Raw genomic sequence first — 16,951 nt, forward strand, 5'->3', positions numbered from 1 at the left:
GCTCAAAGTGGTCCAGCCGCCAGTGAGCGTAAGTCCCACTGCTCAAGGGATTTCAAGACTCAGCACATGCCACATTATCTCACATCTGCTTGGACAAAGCAAGTTATGTGGGGAACCTAGATTTAAGAGATGGAAAAGAGACTCCACTTCATGACAGGAGGAGCTACGGCCTAGAACTTATGGCTTTGCTTTGAAACTTACTGGATTGAGAAAGTGTAGCTTAACAACACAGCTGGTGCATTTTTCAATCATCTGTCTTCAGACAACTGCTCTGACCTCCTCTACTACCAAACCCACACAGCCCGCTTGGAACATTTCAACTGCAAGGACTCCTGACTCCTGTGGTCCATTAGGGTGCAGTGTCAACTTGATCGACTTTGGGATCCACCCAGGGGATCGGTGGGGCACACTTCTGGGTGTCTGGGTGGTCAAGGGGCCGTGACCTTGAATACTATATATGGTCGCTCACTCCTTCCTCTCTGGCACTGTTCCCCTGCAACCATGAATACCCCAGCTTTGCTCTACCACACCTTTCCACCATGATGTTCCTGCCTTGGAGCCAGCTGACCATGGACTGAATCCCCAAAAGCTGTGAACCAAATTAAACTTCTCCTCCTCTGAGTGAGTATCTCGGGGACTGTGTCCAGCAACAGGAAGTTGACTGACACATAGCCCTTGGAAAGATTACCTGTAGCTGATGTGGGGCCGACTGTTACCTATCAAGAGTCCTCTGCAGCAGGTTCTGACCTGCTCAGTGCTATGGCGTGAGACAGAAAAAAACCTAAAGAGACAGAGGAAACCGGGGAGCCAGGATGACCAATGCTGCTCATTCAGCAAAGGCACTGGTCAGTCCAAGGCACTGACTCATTAGTAATCATCGGGATAAAGGCAAGCTACGTGAGAGGATGGGACTATGTGGGTTTCTATGGAAAGTAATGCGGGCCAGGCTTACAAAGGACAAGACAAAGCATTCTCGAATTAGGAACAGAATAGACAAAATGTAGGGTTGTAATTAGAATATTGTCCTTCTAGTTAAAAAGTTTTAGTTGTGGGAAGGAATTTGGGTGCGAGTTACTCTCAGCTTGGCACGTAGGCTTCTGCCAGACCCATTTCTCAGAACAAGCCAATTGTGTGGGGTTAGCTCCTCACAGCCTGCTTTGGGCATGATCAATATTGTGGTCCCCTGCAGTCACCAGCGAGCCAGGGAGAATGTGGGCGTGTCACTTGCCCAGGCCCGAGAGCACCAAACAGCGAGTACCTTACATCTTGCGCTCCTTTGCCCCAGAGATGTCTTGCACAGTATTATTTTTGCAAGCCGTCAGAGGTGGACAGCGTGAAACAAGTCTAAACATTAACTGCAGCAGAAGCACGCGATTAAGGGATTCGTAAAAACGAGCGCCAAGTTTCACCCTGAGCCCCTCAGCACTCCTGGAAAGTCACCTCTGGGCTTCCACGTGATGGGGGTGGGGCTCCCCTGAGGGGCGAGACATTTAAAGGGGATGCAGAACTTTCAGGTGGTTCGAAGGCAGGTGGAGAACAGCGTCTTAGGATGGGGAGGAACTTCAAATAAAACCAAGCAGTCTGTAGGAGGCATCCCATGGCTGCCTGGAGTCATGTATTACAAGGACATATAATTTTATTGAGAAATGCTTATTCAATAAAGTTAGATTGGGCAAAGCAGATACAAAATGTTTTGCACAATCTCACTGAAAACCTTAACAATAGGATTTCACATTTGGTTATTTCTGGACGCAGCTACAAGTTATGGTTCTTCCACCGTGTTTTCCTTATTCTCTGCCATTAAAACTGTGTCCCTTCTTCATCAGAAGGCGGCTGCAAACAGTGCCACATGCTGCTGGGGCATCGTGGCCACCAAAGGAACACTGACTGCCCTGGAGGGTGGGAAGGTGAGGCGGAGTTTCTCGTGACAAGCGGCAGGGTCTCCTCTCCCACAGAGCGAGCATGGTCCGAGCGGCACCTCATTTTCTTTCTGTTCATTGTCAGAGAAACTCCACCCCATGGCCCCAGTAAGGGCAACCACTTTGGGGTCAGGTGTCCTGCAGTCCCCGGTGCAGAGCCACCTTCCACCCCAGGAACCCCACTTTGATGAGATGTGTGACAGGAGACATTTATTACCCAAACTCACAGCACCACTTGAGGGAGGCAGGTATGGAGCCTGTGGGAGTAACCATGACAACTGAACTTGCTTTTCAAATGACTACCTTATCTTTCATTTGGTTTTGTTGTTGTTAGGTTTGGTTTGGTTTTGCAGTGCCAGGGATTGAAGGCAGGGCCTCATGCATGCTAGGCAAACATTGTACCTCTGAGCTACACCCCCAGCCCTTTTCAAAATTTTATTTTGAGATGAGATCTCATTAAATTGCCCAGGCTGGCCTTGAACTGTTGATCCTCCTGCCTTCAGCCTCCAGAGTCGCTGGGATTACAGACCTGGACCTCCAGGCCTGGTTAATCTTTTCATCGCTGTTAGACACCTTTAAAATCTAACCTTGCCCATGAACCTGTGAGCCTCCCTGGAACTCCCGGCGCTAGCTGGTAGCCTGGATGAGAATATCCCCCCAGGGACCCCTGCTCTGGGTCCCTGGCATCGCTGAATGAGAATGAAGGGTCAAGTGGCAGCACGATGGTTAGAATTGAAAAAAGAACCAAGAAGGACAATCAAGCTTTAAAAACATCTCACTCTGTCACCTCCATGAATACTGCAAAAAAAAAAAAAAAAAAAGAAAAAAAAGCAACAACAAAAAATCAAGGGCCAGGGATTTAGCTCAGTGGTTTCACCACCTGCCCTGCAAGCGCAAGGACCGGAGTTCGATCCCCAGTACCAAAAAAAAAAAAAATCGAAACAAAATAAAAGCAACTGAGGAAGCTGGGGTGGAACCCAGGGCCCTGTACCTGCCGGGCACTGTCTCCCTGAGCCACACCCCTCCCTGGGAGTGGATGAACAAGGTGTGAATGAATGGGTGCGCGATTAAGTGGCAGAGACTGGTAATGCTCAGGTGCAGGGAGCCAGGTAAAGGGGCTCTGCTGCTCAGCTCTCAGGGTGCTGGGAAACGGAAGGCACAGAGCAGCCCCAGGCAGGTCCCAGACCCCTGGATTTCAGGACTTCTCAAAGCCCAGGGGGAGCCTGTGCTAATCTGCTATGACAGCCCTGGCTGCCACTGCAACTGGATTGATTATTTGTGTCTGTCTTTATGAAAAATAGGGCTGCCTGTGTTGAGAAGTGACAGCCACGGGAGCTGGAGGGGACACTGGTGACTGCCGAGTGGGGGAAGAGCGCGGTTTGTACACTGTCAGAAAGGATGAGGCCGGTGGCAAAGCAGCTCTTGGAGCCCAGGAAGACAGAGAAGAGCTGGGCATGGTGGCACACACCTATGATCCCAGCACTCTGGAGGCTGAGGCAGGAGGATCACTGCAAGTTGGAGGCCAGGCTGGGCTCCAGAGTGAGTTTGAGGCCAACCTGAGCTACCTAGTAGGACCATGTCTCAAAATACACACAAAAAACATAAAACAAACAAAAAGGATGATGGAAAGGGTGGATGCAGGAGGGGAATCTTCCTCTCCTGGACTACAGCCATGGAGCCCTCCTGCCTTCAGGGCACTAAGCCACCTGCCCTTTGGATCAGCAAGGGGCCTGGGGAGGACTGTGCCATCCCAATCCCCATCTGTCAGCCCTGGGCTGCCCACTGCCTGCCACATGGTCGGGGCCAGCCTCCAAAGAACGTTTGCAGCTCCCCACCATACCCCCTGCTAACCAGCACACGTGCACCCCAGCTGTCCTTTGTTACTGCTGAGCATGGGGCCTGGGTGGGTGGAGCAGTCTGTACAGCCCATGAGCTGAAGGACACGGGGCTGGCTGCGGTTCTGTGCTGCTGTGAACACCTGCCTTCAATGCTCACCCACACGTGTTTGCACTGATCCGAGTCCCCTTTCCTCCAGGATGGTGCCGAGGAAACCTGAAAACCATCCCAGGAAGGGGGAGCCGGAGGAGGTCCCGAGGGAAGGCCTCGCTGGGTGCCGGTAACAGGGACTATCACAGGCCACCCACAGACAAAGTCCTTCCACAGGTCACAGGAGCCACAACTGCCCAGCCCAACCCTGGGGATCCATCCTGTGGCCAAGGAGTACTGGTTCAAAACCACCTGTGTAACCCTGTTTCTTTTGTCTCTCTTTGCCTCCTGAGTGTACTGTAACCTGGCACAGCACACACAGCCCCACTGCTACGAAACCCCCAGTACACTCAAGACGTTCGAAGGCTGTTATTTAGGTTGTGGCACAAGCAGGTGTTGGACCACAGTCATCGGGCCTTTTGCTTTCTAAGAAACTCCCAAACCGACGTCCAGAGTGCCTGTGCCTTTCACCTCCCACCAGCAAAGCCCATCCTTTTGAGTACCTGGGAGTCACCTCTGTGCTTCAGCCAGTGCTGCACGTGTAGCAATGCCACAGTGTGCCTGCCGCGACAGGGTCCGTGACAGCTGGACGGGGACATCCTCTCTGGATACAGGTCACCCCTGTCCACTTTCTAATCAGATTGCTTGGGCGGTTTTCCTTGTTTTTACTGTTATGCTCTTTGTATGATCTGTAGTCCTCTGTTGAATGGAGGCTTTGCAAATACTTCCCAGTCTGGAGATTGTCTTTTCATCGTCTGGTTACCTGAGGGTGTGTGTGTGTGTGTGTGTGTGTGTGTGTGTGTATTCAGTGCTGGGGATGGAACTCAGGTACTCATGCATGCTAAGCTTGTGCTCCTACACCCCAGCCCTCTCTATATCCTCTAACCAGCATTTTCACAGAGAAAACATTCCTATTTTTGATGAAGTCCAATTTTGTCAACTCTTTCTTTTACCAGTTTTCCTTTCGAGCATTCTAAAAATGCTCTATCTAGCTCTAGATCCTGAAGATTTTCTTCTATGTTTTTTTCTAAAAGTTTTATATTTTACTTTTTTTTTTTTCTTTTGGTACCGGGCATTGAACTCGGGACCTTGTGCTTGTGAGGCAGGTGGTGAGGTAAATCTAAATCCTGAGCTAAATCCCCGGCCCTATACTTTACATTTTAATCCAATCTCTTTAAAGTCAACTTGTGTCTCGGTCATGAGGTGGAGGTGGATGGTCAGTTTTTGCCTCCAGAGGTCCAATTACCCTAGCACCTTTTTTTGAGGTGCTGTCCTTCCTTACTGAGGGGCTTTTATGACTCTGTACAAATCAGCTGAGACATGCAGGGCCTGGACTCTGATCCCAGTCACTGAAAATAAGAAGCCATGTGGGCGTATTCATAGAGGTCTATGTCTGGACTCTCTGCTGTACTCCACTGGCCTGTGTCACCCTCCACCAGTATCACAGCCTTAATTATTCCAACTCTACAAGAAGACTAGACATCAGATAGCCTAAGGCAGCTGCAGTGATCCACAGAATTGGGAAGTTGAGGCGGGAGGACTGCCAAGTCCCACCTGAGAAATTTAGCAAAACCCTATCTCAAAATGAAAACATAGAAGAGCTGGGGACATAGCTCATTGCAAAGCCCCTGGGTTCAATCTCCAATACTGGAAAAAGTAAATCAAGTAGCTTAATTCCTCCCACTTTATTTTTTTGTTTAGCTATTTGTCATCTACCTTCTTTATCTTTTCATATAAATTTTAGAATTATCTTATTCCTATCTACAAAATTTTGCTGAGATTATCTTAGAAATTGATAAACACATATTTTAATTTGGGAAAAATCAGCATTTTTACCATGTCAAATCTTCTAATCCATGAACATAGTATGTCTCTGCATTTATTTAAATACTTGGTTTTTGTTGGTGTTTTCTAGTTTTCAGCATATAAGTATTGCTTTGTTAATTTATATTAAGTATCTCTTTCTTTTCAGGGACTGTAAACATTTTTGCACATTTAACTTCAATGTCCACATGTTCACTGCTAGTCTCTCAAAATATGGTTGATTTTTATGTGTTTATCTTGTATCCCATGACCTTGTTGAACTAACTTGTGTTCTGGGAGGAGTGAGATTTTTGGGTTTTGTTTTATATTTTGGAGGGATTTTCTATGTGGATGATCATGTCATTGGGAAATAAGGACAGTTATATTTTTTCTGATGTGCATGTGTGTGTGCAAATTTTTAACAGGGTCTTTCTGTGTTGTCCACGTTCCCCAGCCTGGTGTTGACCCCACAACCTCCTGCCTCTGTCTCCTGAGTGGGTGGGTCTACAGCTGTGTGCCACCACATCTAGTACATGTATGCCCTTTATTTCCTTTTCCTGCCTTCTTGTACTGGCTAGAGCTTCTAGTAGTATGTTGAATAAAAGTGGTAAGAGTAGAATTAAAGTATTTGCCTTGTTTTTGATCTTTGGAAGCAAATATTCAGTCTTTTAGTGTTTTGGAGGTTTTTGTTCTGCAGATATTCTTTATCAATTTAAAGAATTTCCCTTCACTTTTCTGAGAAATTTTTTTCATGAACAGGTGTTACATTTTGTCAAATGCTTGTTCTGCATCAACTGATATGACCACAGATTTTTTTTTTTTTTCTTGCTTAGCCTGTTAAAGCGATGGGTTAGATCTGTGGGTTTTGAATAAGAATAGATCTGCTTCCCAGGATAAATCCTGCTTGATCACAATGGTTCACTCTTTTTATGTGTTTCTGGATTCTATTTTCCAGTAGTCTGTTAAGGGTTTTTGCATCTACATTAATAAGGGATATTAATCTGTAGTTTTCCCCTTTGTATCCATTTTTCTGTTTTTAGTAATAGAGTAATATAAGCTTCCTAAAATTGAGACACACACTCTCTCCTTGTTTCCTGCAAGAGATTGTGTAGAATTGGTGTTTATCTTTTTTCCTCCAAGTACTGGGGATTATACCCATGGCTTTCACACTGAGCTACATCCCCAGCCCTTTTTTAAATTTCCTATTTTGAGATAAGGTCTCACCACGTTGTCCAAACTGGGCTCGAACTTGCAAGCCTACTGCCTTATCCTCCCACCTCAGCCTTCCCAGTTGCTGGGATTACAGGTGTGTGCCACCACACCTGGTTTAATGGCGGCAATACTTCTCCACTAAAACCATCTGGGGGTAGGAATTTATTTGAAGGAGGCACATTTTAATCATTAATTTTATTTCCTTAGTAGTTCTACAGCTATTCAGATGAGCTGGCTCATACATTTGTGCTTTTTCAAATAATTGGCTCATTCATCTGAGTTGTAAAACTCATTCACGTGGGACTGTTTGAGTGCCCCCTTGGTCCCTTCTGGGTGACTGTGGCTCTGTAGAGACAGTTCTGTCGCTCCTGACCCTGGTAACCCATGTCTTCTCTGTCCGCCTTGCAAGAGGTTTATCTTCTCAATGAGCCAACTCTGTTTCATTGATTTCCTGCCTTGTCTGTTTTCCGTTTCACAATTTCTTCTCTCACCTTTCTTATTTCTTTCTTTTGGCTGTTAGGGTTCACTTTGTTCTTTTTTGTTGACGTTGGAGCTTAGATTATTGACTCGACTCGGGCTTCTTCCTCTCTCCAAACACAAGCTTTTAGTGATTTGAATTTCCTTCGCTACTCTGCTTTAGCAGTGCCTTGCCCTACAGATACATTTTATATGTTGTGTTTTCATTTCACTCAATTCAATTTCCTTTGAGACTTCCTCTTTGACTCCTGGATAATTTAAAACTAAATTAGTGGCTGAGGGCAGTGGTGTGTGACTGTAATTCCAGCTACTCTGGAGATGGAGGCAAAAGAGTCGAAAGTTCGAGGCCAGCCTGGACAACTCAGCGAGACCTTTCCTCAAAATAAATAAAAACTGTAGCTCAGTGGCACACTACTTGCCTAAAATGTGTGAGTCTGGGGGTTCAACCACCAGTACCGCAAGAGCCAAAAAGAAAATAGGTTATATAGGCCCCAGTGGTTTGAAGATTTCCCTGTCCTCTTTCCATTTTCTTTGGCATCTAGTGTGGTTCCCGTGTGGTCCAAGAACACACGTGTGTGTGTGTGTGTGTGTGTGTGTGTGTGTGTGTGTGAGTTCTGTTAGGTTTGCTGAGGCTCGTCTTTCAGCTCAAGATGCCATCCGCGTTGGTCCATGCTCTGGATGATGAGAAGGGGCTGGGCCTGCTGCAGCCAAGTGCAGGGCCCCGGGAAGGCTTCGAGGGTTGTGCAGTAGCAGTGGCACTGAGTTCCACATCCTGCTTTTCTCTGGCCACAGTGGCTTCAGTCCCTCACAGAGGCCCCAGCTCCTGCTGGACTGTCCCCTCCATGCTGCCCTTGCCAGCCTCTGGGAAGCCACTGCTGTCGCCACCTCATGCTGGGACCCTGGTTTCTGTGCCCCCACCCACGGCTCTGTGAGTGGTGTCAGCAGCAACCTCGCCTCCCTGACCCACTGCTCTGTGCCATCTGTGTCCTGCTGAGGTCTCATATGAGGACACCTCCAGGCCAGATGAGTCCAACGCTCAGGGGGCTGAGGCAGGAGGGTCAGCCTGAGCTACATGGCAAGTTTGAGAGCAGCCTGCAACATAGTGAGACGGACAGAAGGAACGAGAGGAAGAAAGGGAGAAAGGAGAGGCGTGACTCCTCAACATTTGTCAGAGTAAGGAGACTACTCTAGCTCCGGAAAACTGGGGAGGCCCAGCTCCAGGAGGCAGGGCTCAGCAGGGGGAGACTGGGCCTGCCTTAGTCGCTTTCCTGTTGCTGGGACACAAGGCTAACACCCACAGCTTAGAGGAGGAGAGGGTTAATTTGGCTTGTGTTCTAAGGGGATTCAGTCCATGGTCTGCTGGCTACAGGACAGGAACATCATGGTGGCAGGGCATGGCAGAGCAAAGCTTCTCACTTCGTGGTGGCCCGGAAGCAGAGCAGGGAGCAGCACCAGAGAGGAAGGGTCGAGGTGCCGGGTACAGACCCAAGGCCACGACTCCATAACCCACCAGATGCTCCCAGAAGTGTGTTTTACCGATCTCCCCAGGTTGACTCCAATACAGAACAGGCAACTGGGGACCCAGAGCTACAGACAGGGCGGGGACGAAAAGTCTGAGAGAGGAAACGGGGGGCAGGGGACTCTGGCCGAAGCCACCTAGCAGGGTTCTTGCTAAAGGCAGGCTGGGGAGACCAGACGTCCCTGGGGGATGACGGGTGAGAAGGAACCACTCAGGTATCCCAAGTGACAGCAGGGTGGGGCTTTCTTGCTAAATCTCCTTGGCAGAGCTCTTGCTGAAACTATATTTTAGGAGATGTCCACAGATGGGCCCGGGAGAGGGGTCAGAACCTGAGAGAAATGGGCTGAGCAGAGGACCTGTCACAGGCCACAGAGGAAGAGGAGGCCACTGTTGGACCTTGTTCCCAGATTCGATTAGTGACGATCCCTTGAAGCACGACACAGTCATGAGTACTCACTGGAGAACTTTATTTTCTGGCCGGGACCCATGTGCACTCCAACCAAGCCGGAGGACAAAAGGCCCCAACTGAAATGAGGACTGCATATTTAAAGGGAAAAACTACAGAAAAAGTCCCTCCTCCCATTCCCCCGGGTAACGCTGTGTTGCAGATCACCTGAAGCACAGTTTGCTTGTTTTACCTTGAAGTTATATGCATCGGTTAGGGGTGGGGTTTTCTCCCAGGAGACAGAGTGCAGCTGGAAGTCACATATTTGCAAAATGGAGGACAATGTTCTCAACATGGCGCTGGTATTGCTAAGCTGCTGAGTTGGGTCTCACAGCCACCAAACAGATGGACCAGAAAGGCTTGGCCAAGTGCTGAGCAGTTCTGCGGGGCCACCTGGTTGTCCACTACTATGAGCTGAGGGCCACACAAGGGTCCTTGCACCCACTTGCAAACCCCAAGGCTCCACGGCTGCTGACAAGGAAAACTGTGGACCGTGCTGCAGACAGAGCCCTGTGGCAACAGGTGAGCCAGGCAGGCAGCGGAGCCAGCGGGTGCTCTGGGACCTCCACAAGCAAAGGGCACGCTGCGACACGGGCATCAGACCCCTGTCCCCAGGATGCGCAGAGGCTGGGATTCTCAGGGAGAGGAAAGACAAGGCCATCCTGGAGCCCCGGGAGGGAGAGGGCTGGCTCCCCAGGACCCGGCAAGGTGCTGCCCAGAAGAAGGGCAGGGCTGCTGGTGGGGCCAGGGCCAGGTCAGCCACGGCACCAGGCAGAGTCTGAGGCAGTCGGGCTCCGGGGAGAGTGGGGAGGGTCCCGGCGCAAAGCGGGACACCAGCCGAAGAGGGTCCCACACTGCAGCCCCTCAGGCTGGAGGGACAGACGCCTGTGCTCACCGAGGTGACCGTGACGACCACAGCCCAGCCAGCCCACTCCTGCCTGGTGTCTCCCAGGAGGCCGCACAGGTGGGGCCTGCTGGTCCCAGTCTGTGGAGGAAGAGGGGTGGGGGAACATTCGGAGCTTTCCTCGTATATCTGAAGCTCTGTTGTTAGGAACACATGCGTTTAGGAATTTAGGACTGCCAAAAGACAAAATTACAACAAATTTAGCATAAAATAGCCAGGCATGGTGGTGCACACCTATAATCCCAGCACTCGGGAGGCTGGGCCACAGAGCAAGATTCTGCAGCCTCCCAAATTAGCATAAAGATCTAATTGGGTTTTTTTTCTTTTGTTTCTTTTGCTTTTGTGCCAGGGCCTTGTGCATGCTAAGCACACACTGTATCACTGAGCTACACCTTCAGCTCTGATCAGTTTTTATTTGTGAACTGGGAAGCAACTCATTCTATATAAAATAAGATGAGGTTCCACTGAGCTAAGCAGAGGAGGTGGCTTTGTGGGGTTTCTTGTTTTTGTTTTATTTCATTTTGTTTTGTCTTGTTCTGTTTGTTTGCTTAGTTGGTTTTTGTTTTTTTGAGACAGGGTACCATATAGATTTAAAAAAACAGCATCTAGAAACCATGATAGAAGATGTCATTTTCTGTTGTTGTTGTTTTTTGTTTTTGTTTTTTGTACCGGGGATCAAACTCAGGACCTTGCGCTTGCGAGGCAGGCACTAGAAGATGTCATTTTCTTAAATAATTTTTTGAAAACCCAATTAAAATATTAGATGTATTTATTTTGACTCATGGACAAAATAGTATAAGGAGTACACTGTGAACCAGACAGAGCTAAAGAGAGAATTGATACACTGGAAACTGGTCTGTTGCACAAGGAGATGAAGGTTTAAAAACGCTAAAGAATGCTTTCGATAAGAGGGATAGAACAGGAAGTGCTTGCTTCTGGTTTTTTTGTTTTGTTTTTTGGTACCGGGGATCGAACTTGGGACCTTGCGCTTAGGAGGCAGGTGTCGGAAACACTGAGCTAAATCCCTGGCCCTTGTTTTTGTTTTTGAGTTGAGACAGGGTCTCGCTATGCAGCCCAGCCTGGCCTCGAACTTGTGGTGATCCTCCTGCCTCAGCCTCCCAAGTCCTGGGCTACAGAATAAGAAACTCTCACATAGAACTATGAAAGGGAGATAAAATGGAAAAGACAATATTGAGAGATAAGCAACATTCCCAGGTGTTTATTTAGGAAGAAAACAAACCAAAACTGCCCAATGGTTAGATTTTGTGTTTGGCTGCTAGTGATAAAAAATCGAAACAAGAGTCGCTTAAAGATGATTCAGACTTATTTTCCTCACATTAAGAAGTCTGAAGATGGGCAGAGGCGGGAGAAGGGCTAAGTGAGTCTGTGGCTGTTCTCTCAGCTCCTGGAAGCCTGGGGTCGTCCACCTGAGTCACCGAGGAGGACCTGCTCTTAACCCGGCCTGACCCAGCGTCACCTGACTCCAACTCCCAGTGCGTCCCCAGTCATGCACACGGCAGACAAGCAAGGTTATCCCGCAAACCTGCTGGGATGGCAGTGTGCTCAGCCACAGGAGAGCTGATTCCTGCCGCGCCCACAGTCCTGTCATTGGCTTCCTGGGACGCGCGGTACACGGCACATGCTAGCTAGGGCCTACTGGTAATACAGTTTCGGGCTGGGAGATGTCATCTTTAATTCTGTGTCTGAGCTCCCTGTTCACCAGAGACCCAAGTCCTCCTGTGTTTCTGCTTCTCCATCCATAAATGCAGGGGTCCCAGGTGAGGAAGGCACGAGTGATCTGGGCTGTCACAGCAACAGTCAGGACTGTCACCGCTGGCAGGCAGAGCTTCCAGACCAGTCACCAGGACACCAGGCTGCATTCCTGCGAATCTGACTAAAGGGAACAGGTGGCTTCCTGGCAGGTCAGCATGGATAATGGTGGCTTCCTGGCTGGTTCCCTGACTTGTCACCATAGACAACGCTTGGCTTCCTGGCAGGTCACCATGGATGTTTCTCTGGTTGTCACCATGAATAACTGTCAGTTCCCTTGTTGACCACTGACCAGCCAGAGAACCAACCATTACCCACAACTACTTACCCACTCTCATTTGCCAACGCACCACCTTACTTATCCAACTGCTGACCTGGACCTCATAACAAACTCTCTGTGTACAGCATCCAGTCTGGACCTCTTGATGCTGAGCCTTACAGAGCATCCAGGAGGCTTTTATAAGTGAAGGACTTTGCAGAGAAACAGAGAGCTCTCTCTGGGGTGTATGCTGCAAGTATTTTCTGCTCTCTTGGTTTAGTCTTAATTTTATGATGTTTCCTATCATGCAACTTTATTTGTACAAAATCCAGTTTACCAATCCTTTTTCTTAATGCCCCTGCATTTTGAGTTATACCCTTGCCTAAAACAGGAAATCGTCTGTATCTTCTGCTAGTACTGGTATGGTTGCACTTTTCACCACCTGATCTAACTGGATTTCATTCTTGCACATGGAAAGAGATGCGGATCTAATTTCATCTTCTTCCAAATGGCAGTCCAGCTGTCTCAGCACCATTTTTTAGAAGATGAATCTCTGCCTGGTGACCTGACACCTCTGCCACTTGCGGAGTTTCCACACACGCTTGGGACTGTCTTGGATTCTCTTTTCTACACCACTGGCCTATTTATTCATGCTTATACAACAGTGTTAACTATCGAGGTTTGATGGTGGATGTTAGTGCTATGAGGACTGGTTCCTCTTTACGCTTTTCTGTTTACCTGGTTATTTTGGGTTTGTTTGGGCTTTTTTTTTTTGAGGCAGGGTCTCACTATGTGGCCCTGAACTCATAGGCTTGACCAATCCTCCTGCTTCAGCCTGCCAAGTAACTGGACTTCAGGCACTCATTTTCTGGCTATTTTGTATCCTTGTACATTTTGTATCTATCTGTCTATCTATCTATCTATCTATCTATCTATCTATCTATAGTATCTCTACATTTTATATACATACATTTTGTATCTATATACATTTCAGAATCAACTTGCCTAACTCCATAAAATAACTTGATTAGAGACTGCTTTGTATGCGTATAAAGGCATTTGGGGAGAACTGACATGTTTGTTTAGCTCTCCTATCAAGACTGAGAGATGTCTCTCCATGTGTCCAACTCGATTTTTGTGTCTTTAGAGACATTTAAAATTTCACTGTGGAGGTCTGCACATTTCTTATTAAACATGTTCCTAAGCACTCTCCTCTGCTGCTATTGCAAATGGGCTTTTCCTCTCTGACATCTTCTGTTATTGTTCACATACAGGAAGCCTGGCTTTTGTCTCGATTTTATCTCCACCACTGCACTGAGTTGGTGTCATCATGGCTCTCCAGGGTGTCCACACTGGTCACTGTCACATCCTCTGAGAACAGAGTTCTCCTTCCTCATTGTGGCTTTTGCCCTGTCTGTCTCAGTGAGGACCCTGGCCGGTGCCAAAGAGGTGAGGCCTCGCCCTAACCTTAGAAGAAATGCAGCCAGTCTCTTCATAAAGTGAGGCACTGGCTCGGGACACGGGATGTACACATTCTACCACATCAAGAGTCTATCCTAGGGCCGGGGATTTAGCTCAGTGATTCCACCACCTGCCTCACAAGAGCAAGGTCTCGAGTTCGATCCCTGGCACCAAAAAAAAAAAAAAGGGTATATCCTCAGCTGGGCATGGTGCTGCACACCTATAATCCCAGCACTCTCGGGAGGCTGAGGTGGGAGGATCACCATGAGTTTGAGGCCAGCCTGGGCTACATAGTGAGTTCAAGGCCAGCCTGAACTACAAAGTGAGACCCTGTTCCAAAAAACAAAAAAACATTTTAAAAAAAGAGTGTATCGTACAAGTGGCTAAGAATAAGCAGACTCTCTCAGACTTTCTTCTCTGGGGATGGCTGTGTGGATATCTGAATTCTTAATTTTGTTACAGTTCAAAGCAAGTTCCACACTCAGGGACCAAAGCTCCAAGGGAACCTAGATGCGTAGGGTTCCAGAGCTGGACTCCGTTGGCTGGACTCACTGGGCACAGAGCAGGGTGCGGGCCGCCCACTACCTCCACTGTTGGGGTCAGAGGAAGAAAGTGCCAGGCCCGAGCCCAGTGATACTGTGATCTTAAGAACAGCTGCGCTTGGGCCGGGGATTTAGCTCAGTGGTTTCGCCCCCTGCTGCGCAAGCACAAGGACCTACGTTTGATACCAAAAAAAAAAAAAAAAAAAAGAACAGGCGTGCTGGGGTGGTGGTGCACACCTGTGATCCCAGCACCCAGGAGGCTGAGGCAGGACAATCGCTATGAGTTTGAGGCCAGCCTGGGCTACACAGCCAGACCCTGACTCAAAAAACAACAAAAGACCAGGCCAGCATCAGTCTCATCCACCTCAGGGAACTGCCCACACATGCCAAGGTCATGTGGAACAGGAATGGCCACGTGTGATGCTGTCTTCCAGATACGTCCCTCTGCCTGGTGACCAGCAGCCAGTGTGCAGAACCCTGCAGACAGCTTTATTATTTGAGTTGTTTCATTTCTTTGCCATGGAATTGGAACCAGTGAAACCTAATACCAAATGTAGGGCCTGCAATTTTCTGCTTCAGAAATTGGCAAAGCTTATCACTAAGAATCCTCAAGGGCCACTCTGCTTCCATTTCATGGGGACAGACAGGCTTGAAAGAGTTTTAAAACCTAACTCGGTGGCTTTCGACAGGGAAATCTGTCTTCCCATTCCTTCACCTCCCATCGCCCCTGCCAAGGCCCGGCCAGGATCTCCTGGTCTGACCCCCAGGGGCCCAGGGGCCTGTCCCTTCCACGAAAGACACCGTGAAGGCAGCCCGAGGGAGGCAGCCTTGCAAAACATGACACTGAGAAGCTATAAACAAAAATGGGATGGGGAAGGAGATGTAAAGAGAGTGAAGCTGTGTTCTGGGAGGCGCCAGCTCCCCAGTTCAAGGCCAGCCTGGGGTGCATAGTGAGGTCCTGTCTCAAAAAAACAAATCTATCTGGGGATTTAGCTCAGTGGTTCCACCGCCTGCCTTGTAAGTGCAAGGTCCTGAGTTCAATCCCGGTACCAAAAAAACAAATCTATCAATCACAAAAAATAAACAGTGCACATAAAAACTAAACGGCAGCCCCAGTTCTTCTTGTGTGTTCAGAGCCAACACACACAGAGCACACACTCTTCCAATGAACACACGGCAACCACTGTGCCGGATAGCGTGAAACAAGCCCCACCAGCGTAGAAGGAATGGGGTCAACAGGTGTAGTCGGAGACCGAAGTGCAGGCAAAACCAGAAGCAGCTCACAGAAGTCTGAGGAAAAACCCACACGAGATGTTAGCCACACCTCAACAAACTCCCGGATCAAAGAAGCCGCAAGGGAAACCAGACGGGAGCTGGTGATTCATACAGGACACGGGCAAGCAGAAGAGGAACCAGGAAGCCGGCTCGCAGGCTGACTGCTTGGCAGGCTGCTTGAGTGTCCTCATGACCTTGAAGCTGGCTCCGCCCAAGGTCGGAAATCCACACAGGGGTGACTGGCAGAGATGAAGTTCAGGTGCAGATGCTACTGCTCCACACCAGTCCCTAACTCCCAGTTCGTGCTTTTGCGATAACGTGCACGTTACTCAAGCTTCGGACCTCCCGAGCTGCCACGGAACATCACAATCTGATTCCACGTTCTGCATCATTCCAGGGCCGAGCTCACCAGGGACACACATGCACCCCAGAGGCCAGCAACTCCTCCTCCGTACGGTCGGGTCGGCCCTCCGCATCCACAGGCTCTGCGTTCAGATTCAGCCGACGTGGTTGGGAATTATTCAGGGGGCAAAGAATCTTGCCTGTAAGAGTCTTCTCCCTTCACCACTGTTCCCTAAGTGATAGTGTGACAGTGACTTGTGCAGCATTTACTGTATGAGCCATCACCAGTCATCTTGAGGGTTTAAAGCACACACAGAACGTGCGGAGGTGAGACACAAAGAAGCTGGTTTGGAGGGCCTTGGCCGAAATCTCCCCGGACACCAATGGACAGCTGCACAGCGATGCCAACACACGTCCCGTGACAGGTACTGGTGTTCACGACTGTGATGGCCTGGATCTGGGGCTGCCCAAAGCCCCGTGTGTCTGGAAGGTGACTGATCACAAGGGCATGTCACTCACTTCACAGGACGTTAGGAGTCAGCAGCCGAGTGTGCTGTGAGTTGGGGCCTGCTGCAGAGGCGGCCACTGGGGGCGTCACCCAAGGGCAGCTGTCCCCCAGGCCAGACCCTCCTCCATGCTGTCTGCTTGTGAGCTGCCCATGGGCCGTACTTCTGAAACCGTGAGCCAAGTAGACTGCTCTTCCTGTAAGCTGTCGAGTATCATGTCCCAGCAACGGGACAGCTGATGACAGCCTGGTCCTGCTGGCTGAACCTGGGAACTATCCCGATGCCCTCTGACAGGACTTAGTGCGACTTCCCCTCGATGGAAGTTAGGGCAGCACCAGAGGGAACGCACCACAGCCCAGCACCGAGCGGGCCTCACAGAGGGCTGAGCAATGGAAGCCAGCACACCAGAGGTGAGCAGGTCGGGGAAGGCCAGGCGGCCATCAGCCTTGGAGGGGACCCAGGGAGGTCCTCAGCTCGCGGTGTTACACACACATCCCATGTGTGCTGGCAAACTACACACTGCAGTACAAA

At 49.3% G+C, this 16,951-nt stretch overlaps 1 protein-coding gene across 6 annotated transcripts in view; it reads left to right on the top strand.

Moving 5' to 3' along the window:
• Pde9a (phosphodiesterase 9A) overlaps positions 1 to 13,506 on the top strand; it is a 93,367-nt gene extending 79,861 nt beyond the window's left edge. Inside the window, exons 19-21 of one of the 6 annotated variants that reach the window (XR_015451392.1) lie at positions 3,221 to 3,458; positions 3,955 to 11,924; positions 12,035 to 13,506. The gene's annotated coding sequence lies outside the window, so the exon portion shown is untranslated. Of the gene's footprint in view, positions 1 to 3,220; positions 3,920 to 3,954; positions 11,925 to 12,034 lie in introns of those variants that run through there. The other 5 variants (XR_015451393.1, XR_015451395.1, XR_015451403.1 and 2 more) reach the window with 5 other exon arrangements.
• Positions 13,507 to 16,951: the final 3,445 nt, after the last annotated feature.

The sequence above is a fragment of the Heterocephalus glaber genome, unplaced genomic scaffold (genome assembly GCF_053883595.1).
Source record: "Heterocephalus glaber isolate CG9 unplaced genomic scaffold, H.glaber_assembly_v1.0 deba00000122, whole genome shotgun sequence".
In the NCBI taxonomy this organism is placed as follows: Eukaryota; Metazoa; Chordata; class Mammalia; order Rodentia; family Bathyergidae; genus Heterocephalus; species Heterocephalus glaber.